This window comes from Chiloscyllium punctatum, chromosome 15, assembly GCF_047496795.1.
Source record: "Chiloscyllium punctatum isolate Juve2018m chromosome 15, sChiPun1.3, whole genome shotgun sequence".
Lineage (NCBI taxonomy): Eukaryota > Metazoa > Chordata > Chondrichthyes > Orectolobiformes > Hemiscylliidae > Chiloscyllium > Chiloscyllium punctatum.
In genome coordinates this window covers 60,225,604-60,232,016 of record NC_092753.1, presented here as the reverse complement: position 1 = coordinate 60,232,016, position 6,413 = coordinate 60,225,604, and the positions used below count along the sequence as shown (strand labels likewise).

The following is a 6,413-nucleotide window of genomic DNA, read 5'->3' as shown; positions in this document are numbered from 1 at the left end:
CTCCCCCCCATTCCCCCTCTCTCTCTCCCTCCCCCATTCCCCCCCCCTCTCTCTCTCTCCCATTCCCCCTCTCTCTCCTCCCCCATTCCCCCTCTCTCTCCCTCCCCCATTCCCCCTCTCTCTCCCTCCCCCATTCCCCCTCTCTCTCCCTCCCCCATTCCCCCTCTCTCTCTCTCTCCCTCCCCCATTCCCCCTCTCTCTCTCTCTCTCTCCCTCCCCCATTCCCCCTCTCTCTCTCTCTCTCTCCCTCCCCCATTCCCCCTCTCTCTCTCTGTCTCCCTCCCCCATTCCCCCTCTCTCTCCCTCCCCCATTCCCCCTCTCTCTCTCTCCCCCATTCCCCCTCTCTCTCTCTCCCCCATTCCCCCTCTCTCTCTCTCCCCCATTCCCCCTCTCCCCCTCTCTCTCTCCCCCCCATTCCCCCTCTCTCTCTCCCTCCCCCATTCCCCCCCCCTCTCTCTCTCTCCCATTCCCCCTCTCTCTCCCTCCCCCATTCCCCCTCTCTCTCCCTCCCCCATTCCCCCTCTCTCTCCCTCCCCCATTCCCCCTCTCTCTCCCTCCCCCATTCCCCCTCTCTCTCCCTCCCCCATTCCCCCTCTCTCTCCCTCCCCCATTCCCCCTCTCTCTCCCTCCCCCATTCCCCCTCTCTCTCCCTCCCCCATTCCCCCTCTCTCTCCCTCCCCCATTCCCCCTCTCTCTCCCTCCCCCATTCCCCCTCTCTCTCTCTCTCTCTCTCCCTCCCCCATTCCCCCCCTCTCTCTCTCTCTCTCTCTCCCTCCCCCATTCCCCCTCTCTCTCTCTCTCTCTCCCTCCCCCATTCCCCCTCTCTCTCTCCCTCCCCCATTCCCCCTCTCTCTCCCTCCCCCATTCCCCCTCTCTCTCCCTCCCCCATTCCCCCTCTCTCTCCCTCTCTCTCCCTCCCCCATTCCCCCTCTCTCTCCCTCCCCCATTCCCCCTCTCTCTCCCTCCCCCATTCCCCCTCTCTCTCCCTCCCCCATTCCCCCTCTCTCCCTCCCCCATTCCCCCTCTCTCTCTCTCTCCCTCCCCCATTCCCCCTCTCTCCCTCCCCCATTCCCCCTCTCTCCCTCCCCCATTCCCCCTCTCTCTCTCTCTCTCCCTCCCCCATTCCCCCTCTCTCTCTCTCCCTCCCCCATTCCCCCTCTCTCTCTCCCTCTCCCTCCCCCATTCCCCCCCTCTCTCTCCCTCTCCCTCCCCCATTCCCCCCCTCTCTCTCCCTCTCTCCCTCCCCCATTCCCCCCCTCTCTCCCTCCCCCATTCCCCCTCTCTCCCTCCCCCATTCCCCTCTCTCTCTCTCTCCCTCCCCCATTCCCCCTCTCTCCCTCCCCCATTCCCCCTCTCTCCCTCCCCCATTCCCCCTCTCTCCCTCCCCCATTCCCCCTCTCTCTCTCTCCCTCCCCCATTCCCCCTCTCTCTCTCCCTCTCATCCCTCCCCTCTATTCCCCCCCTCTCTCTTCCCTCCCCCATTCCCCTCTCTCTCCCTCTCCCCCCATTCCCCCTCTCTCTCCCTCCCCCATTCCCCCTCTCTCTCCCTCCCCCATTCCCCCTCTCTCTCCCTCCCCCATTCCCCCTCTCTCTCTCCCTCCCCCATTCCCCCTCTCTCTCTCTCTCTCCCCCATTCCCCCTCTCTCTCTCTCTCTCCCCCATTCCCCCTCTCTCTCTCTCCCTCCCCCATTCCCCCCCTCTCTCTCCCTCTCTCCCTCCCCCATTCCCCCCTCTCTCTCCCTCTCTCCCTCCCCCATTCCCCCCCTCTCTCTCCCTCCCCCATTCCCCCCCTCTCTCTCCCTCCCCATTCCCCCCCTCTCTCTCTCTCTCCCTCCCCCATTCCCCCCTCTCTCTCTCTCTCCCTCCCCCATTCCCCCTCTCTCTCTCTCTCTCTCTCCCTCCCCCATTCCCCCCCTCTCTCTCTCTCCCCTCCCCCATTCCCCCCCTCTCTCTCTCTCTCTCCCCCCCCCCATTCCCCCCTCTCTCTCTCTCTCCCTCCCCCATTCCACCTCTCTCTCTCTCTCTCTCCTCCCCCATTCCCCTCTCTCTCTCTCTCTCCCTCCCCCATTCCCCCTCTCTCTCTCTCTCTCTCCCCCATTCCCCCTCTCTCTTCTCCCCCCCATTCCCCCTCTCTCTCTCCCCCCCATTCCCCCCCTCTCTCTCTCCCCCATTCCCCCTCTCTCTCTCTCCCCCATTCCCCCTCTCTCTCTCTCCCCCATTTCCCCTCTCTCTCTCTCTCCCCCATTACCCCTCTCTCTCTCTCTCTCCCCCATTCCCCTCTCTCTCTCCCCCCCCATTCCCCCTCTCTCTCTCCCCCCCATTCCCCCTCTCTCTCTCCCCCCATTCCCCCTCTCTCTCTCCCCCCCCATTCCCCCTCTCTCTCTCTCCCCCATTCCCCCTCTCTCTCTCTCCCCATTCCCCCTCTCTCTCTCTCCCTCCCCCATTCCCCTCTCTCTCTCTCTCCCCCATTCCCCCTCTCTCTCTCCCCCCCATTCCCCCTCTCTCTCTTCTCCCCCATTCCCCCTCTCTCTCTCTCTCCCCCATTCCCCCTCTCTCTCTCTCTCCCCCATCCCCCTCTCTCTCTCTCCCCCATTCCCCCCATCTCTCATCTCTCTCCCCCATTCCCCCTCTCTCTCTCTCTCCCCCATTCCCCCTCTCTCTCTCTCTCTCCCCCATTCCCCCTCTCTCTCTCTCTCTCCCCCATTCCCCCTCTCTCTCTCCCCCCCATTCCCCCTCTCTCTCTCCCCCCCATTCCCCCTCTCTCTCTCCCCCCCCATTCCCCCTCTCTCTCTCTCCCCCATTCCCCCTCTCTCTCTCCCATTCCCCTCTCTCTCCTCTCTCTCTCTCTCTCCCCCCATTCCCCTCTCTCTCTCTCTCCCTCCCCCATTCCCCCTCTCCTCTCCCCTCCCCATTCCCCCTCTCTCTCCCCCTCCCCCATTCCCCCTCTCTCTCTCCCCCCCTCCCCCATTCCCCTCTCTCCTCTCCCCCCTCCCCCATTCCCCCTCTCTCCCCCCCTCCCCCATTCCCCCTCTCTTCTCCCCCCCTCCCCCTTTCCCCCTCTCTCTCTCCCCCCCTCCCCCATTCCCCCTCTCTCTCTCCCCCCCCTCCCCCATTCCCCCTCTCTCTCTCCCCCCCTCCCCCATTCCCCCTCTCTCTCTCCCCCCCTCCCCCATTCCCCCTCTCTCTCTCCCCCCCTCCCCCATTCCCCCTCTCTCTCTCCCCCCCTCCCCCATTCCCCCTCTCTCTCTCCCCCCCCTCCCCCATTCCCCTCTCTCTCTCTCTCCCCCCCTCCCCCATTCCCCCTCTCTCTCTCCCCCCCTCCCCCATTCCCCCTCTCTCTCTCCCCCCCTCCCCCATTCCCCCTCTCTCTCTCCCCCCATTCCCCCTCTCTCTCTCTCTCTCTCCCTCCCCCATTCCCCCTCCCCCATTCCCTCTCTCTCTCTCTCTCCCTCCCCATTCCCCCTCCCCCCATTCCCCCTCTCTCTCTCCCCCCCCTCCCCCATTCCCCCTCTCTCTCTCCCCCCCTCCCCCATTCCCCCTCTCTCTCTCCCCCCCTCCCCCATTCCCCCTCCTCCTATCCCCCCCTCCCCCCATCCCCCTCTCTCTCTCCCCCCTCCCCCCTCCCCCATCTCTCTCTCCCCCCCCTCCCCCATTCCCCCTCTCTCTCTCCCCCCCATTCCCCCTCTCATCTCCCCCCCTCCCCCATTCCCCCTCTCTCTCTCCCCCCCTCCCCCATTCCCCCTCTCTCTCTCCCCCCCTCCCCCATTCCCCCTCTCTCTCTCCCCCCCTCCCCCATTCCCCTCTCTCTCTCCCCCCCTCCCCCATTCCCCCTCTCTCTCTCCCCCCCCTCCCCCATTCCCCCTCTCTCTCTCCCCCCCTCCCCCATTCCCCCTCTCTCTCTCCCCCCCTCCCCCATTCCCCCTCTCTCTCTCCCCCCCTCCCCCATTCCCCCTCTCTCTCTCCCCCCCTCCCCCATTCCCCCTCTCTCTCCCCCCCCTCCCCCCATTCCCCCTCTCTCACTCCCCCCCCTCCCCCATTCCCCCTCTCTCTCTCCCCCCCTCCCCCATTCCCCCTCTCTCTCTCCCCCCCCTCCCCCATTCCCCCTCTCTCTCTCCCCCCCTCCCCCATTCCCCCTCTCTCTCTCCCCCCCTCCCCCATTCCCCCTCTCTCTCTCCCCCCCCTCCCCCATTCCCCCTCTCTCTCTCCCCCCTCCCCCATTCCCCCTCTCTCTCTCCCCCCCTCCCCCATTCCCCCTCTCTCTCTCCCCCCCTCCCCCATTCCCCCTCTCTCTCTCCCCCCCTCCCCCATCCCCCTCTCTCTCTCCCCCCCTCCCCCATTCCCCCTCTCTCTCTCCCCCCCTCCCCCCTCACCCCCCCTCCCCCATTCCCCCTCTCTCTCCCCCCCCTCCCCATTCCCCCTCTCTCTCTCCCCCCCTCCCCATTCCCCCTCTCTCTCTCCCCCCCTCCCCCACTCTCTCTCCCCCCCTCCCCCATTCCCCCTCTCCCTCTCCCCCCCCTCCCCCATTCCCCCTCTCTCTCTCCCCCCTCCCCCATTCCCCCTCTCTCTCTCCCCCCCTCCCCCATTCCCCCTCTCTCTCTCCCCCCCTCCCCCATTCCCCCTCTCTCTCCCCCCCCCCCCATCCCCCTCTCTCTCCCCCCCTCCCCCATTCCCCCTCTCTCTCTCCCCCCTCCCCCATTCCCCCTCTCTCTCTCCCCCCCTCCCACCATTCCCCTCTCTCTCTCCCCCCCTCCCCCATTCCCCCTCTCTCTCTCCCCCCCCTCCCCCATTCCCCCTCTCTCTCCCCCCCCTCCCCCATTCCCCCTCTCTCTCCCCCCCCCTCCCCCATTCCCCCTCTCTCTCCCCCCCCCTCCCCCATTCCCCCTCTCTCTCCCCCCCCCTCCCCCATTCCCCCTCTCTCTCTCCCCCCCTCCCCCATTCCCCCTCTCTCTCTCCCCCCCTCCCCCATTCCCCCTCTCTCTCTCCCCCCCTCCCCCATTCCCCCTCTCTCTCTCCCCCCCTCCCCCATTCCCCCTCTCTCTCTCCCCCCCTCCCCCATTCCCCCTCTCTCTCTCCCCCCCTCCCCCATTCCCCCCTCTCTCTCTCCCCCCCTCCCCATTCCCCCTCTCTCTCTCCCCCCCTCCCCCATTCCCCCTCTCTCTCTCCCCCCCTCCCCCATTCCCCCTCTCTCTCTCCCTCCCTTCCCCATTCCCCCTCTCTCTCTCCCCCCCTCCCCCATTCCCCCTCTCTCTCTCCCCCCCTCCCCCATTCCCCCTCTCTCTCTCCCCCCCTCCCCCATTCCCCCTCTCTCTCTCCCCCCCTCCCCCATTCCCCCTCTCTCTCTCCCCCCCTCCCCCATTCCCCCTCTCTCTCTCCCCCCCTCCCCCATTCCCCCTCTCTCTCTCCCCCCCTCCCCCATTCCCCCTCTCTCTCTCCCCCCCTCCCCCATTCCCCCTCTCTCTCCCCCATTCCCCCTCTCTCTCTCCCTTCCCCATTCCCTCTCTCACTCACCTCACTTGCAGCGCCCGTGTTAATGCCGGAAGCTTCGCGGAAACAGTCAGTCAGACTGGATGACTCGATGTCAGAGCGAAGATAATCTCCATCTCAGACTCTGACTTTAATTCATTAAACTTCAAAAAGTCTCAAAATACTTACACCTTTCATTCGAAATATGATCAATAATTTACTACACCCAGGCAGGGAGAATTACAAATGTATTATTTAATGTATTGTTTTTTGTTTTGTCACTGATAATCGCCAAAAATGTTTTGCAATCTTTTTAAAATACTTGTGTATTTCCAGAAGTGCTACACATAAAAGTGGGAACGAATTTAACATTCACGTGCATAAATGGCCTTTTTGGACCCTAATCAGTCGCATTCCTCTTAACCCCCTGTATTTATGTCACTTTAGCAGATTTTAGGATTTCCAGTCATATTTTGCACAGAAACTGAGTCTTCAGTTCAACTCAATCCATGCCAACCAGATATCCTTATCTCATCCCATTTCCCAGCATTTGGCCCATATCTCTCTAAATCCTTCTTATTCATGTACCTATCCAGATGCCTTCTAAATATTGGAATTCACCACTTGACCACTGCCTCTGGCAGTTCATTGTATACACGCACCACCCTCAGTGAAAAAGTTGCTCCTTAGGTCCCTCTTAAATCTTTCTCCTCTCACCTTAAACCGATGCTTTCTAGTTTTGCACTTCTCCACCCCAGGGAAAAGACCTTGTCCATTTACCCTGTCCATGCAATTTCATGATTTCATAAACCTCTATAAAGTCACCCCTCAGCCTCCAATGCTCCAGGGAAAAGAGCCCTAGCCTATGCAGCCTCGCCTAATAGCTCAAAACCTCCAACCCTGGCAACATCCTTGTAAATCTTTTCTGAATCCTTTCAAGTTTCACAAC

At 63.3% G+C, this 6,413-nt stretch overlaps 1 protein-coding gene across 2 annotated transcripts in view; it reads right to left on the bottom strand.

Moving 5' to 3' along the window:
- The window catches only part of wdr3 (WD repeat domain 3), an 80,867-nt gene extending 75,314 nt beyond the window's left edge, over positions 1-5,553 (bottom strand). Inside the window, exon 1 of one of the 2 annotated variants that reach the window (XM_072585240.1) lies at positions 5,510-5,553. The gene's annotated coding sequence lies outside the window, so the exon portion shown is untranslated. The remainder of the gene's footprint in view (positions 1-5,509) is intronic. The other variant, XM_072585239.1, reaches the window with a different exon arrangement.
- Positions 5,554-6,413: the final 860 nt, after the last annotated feature.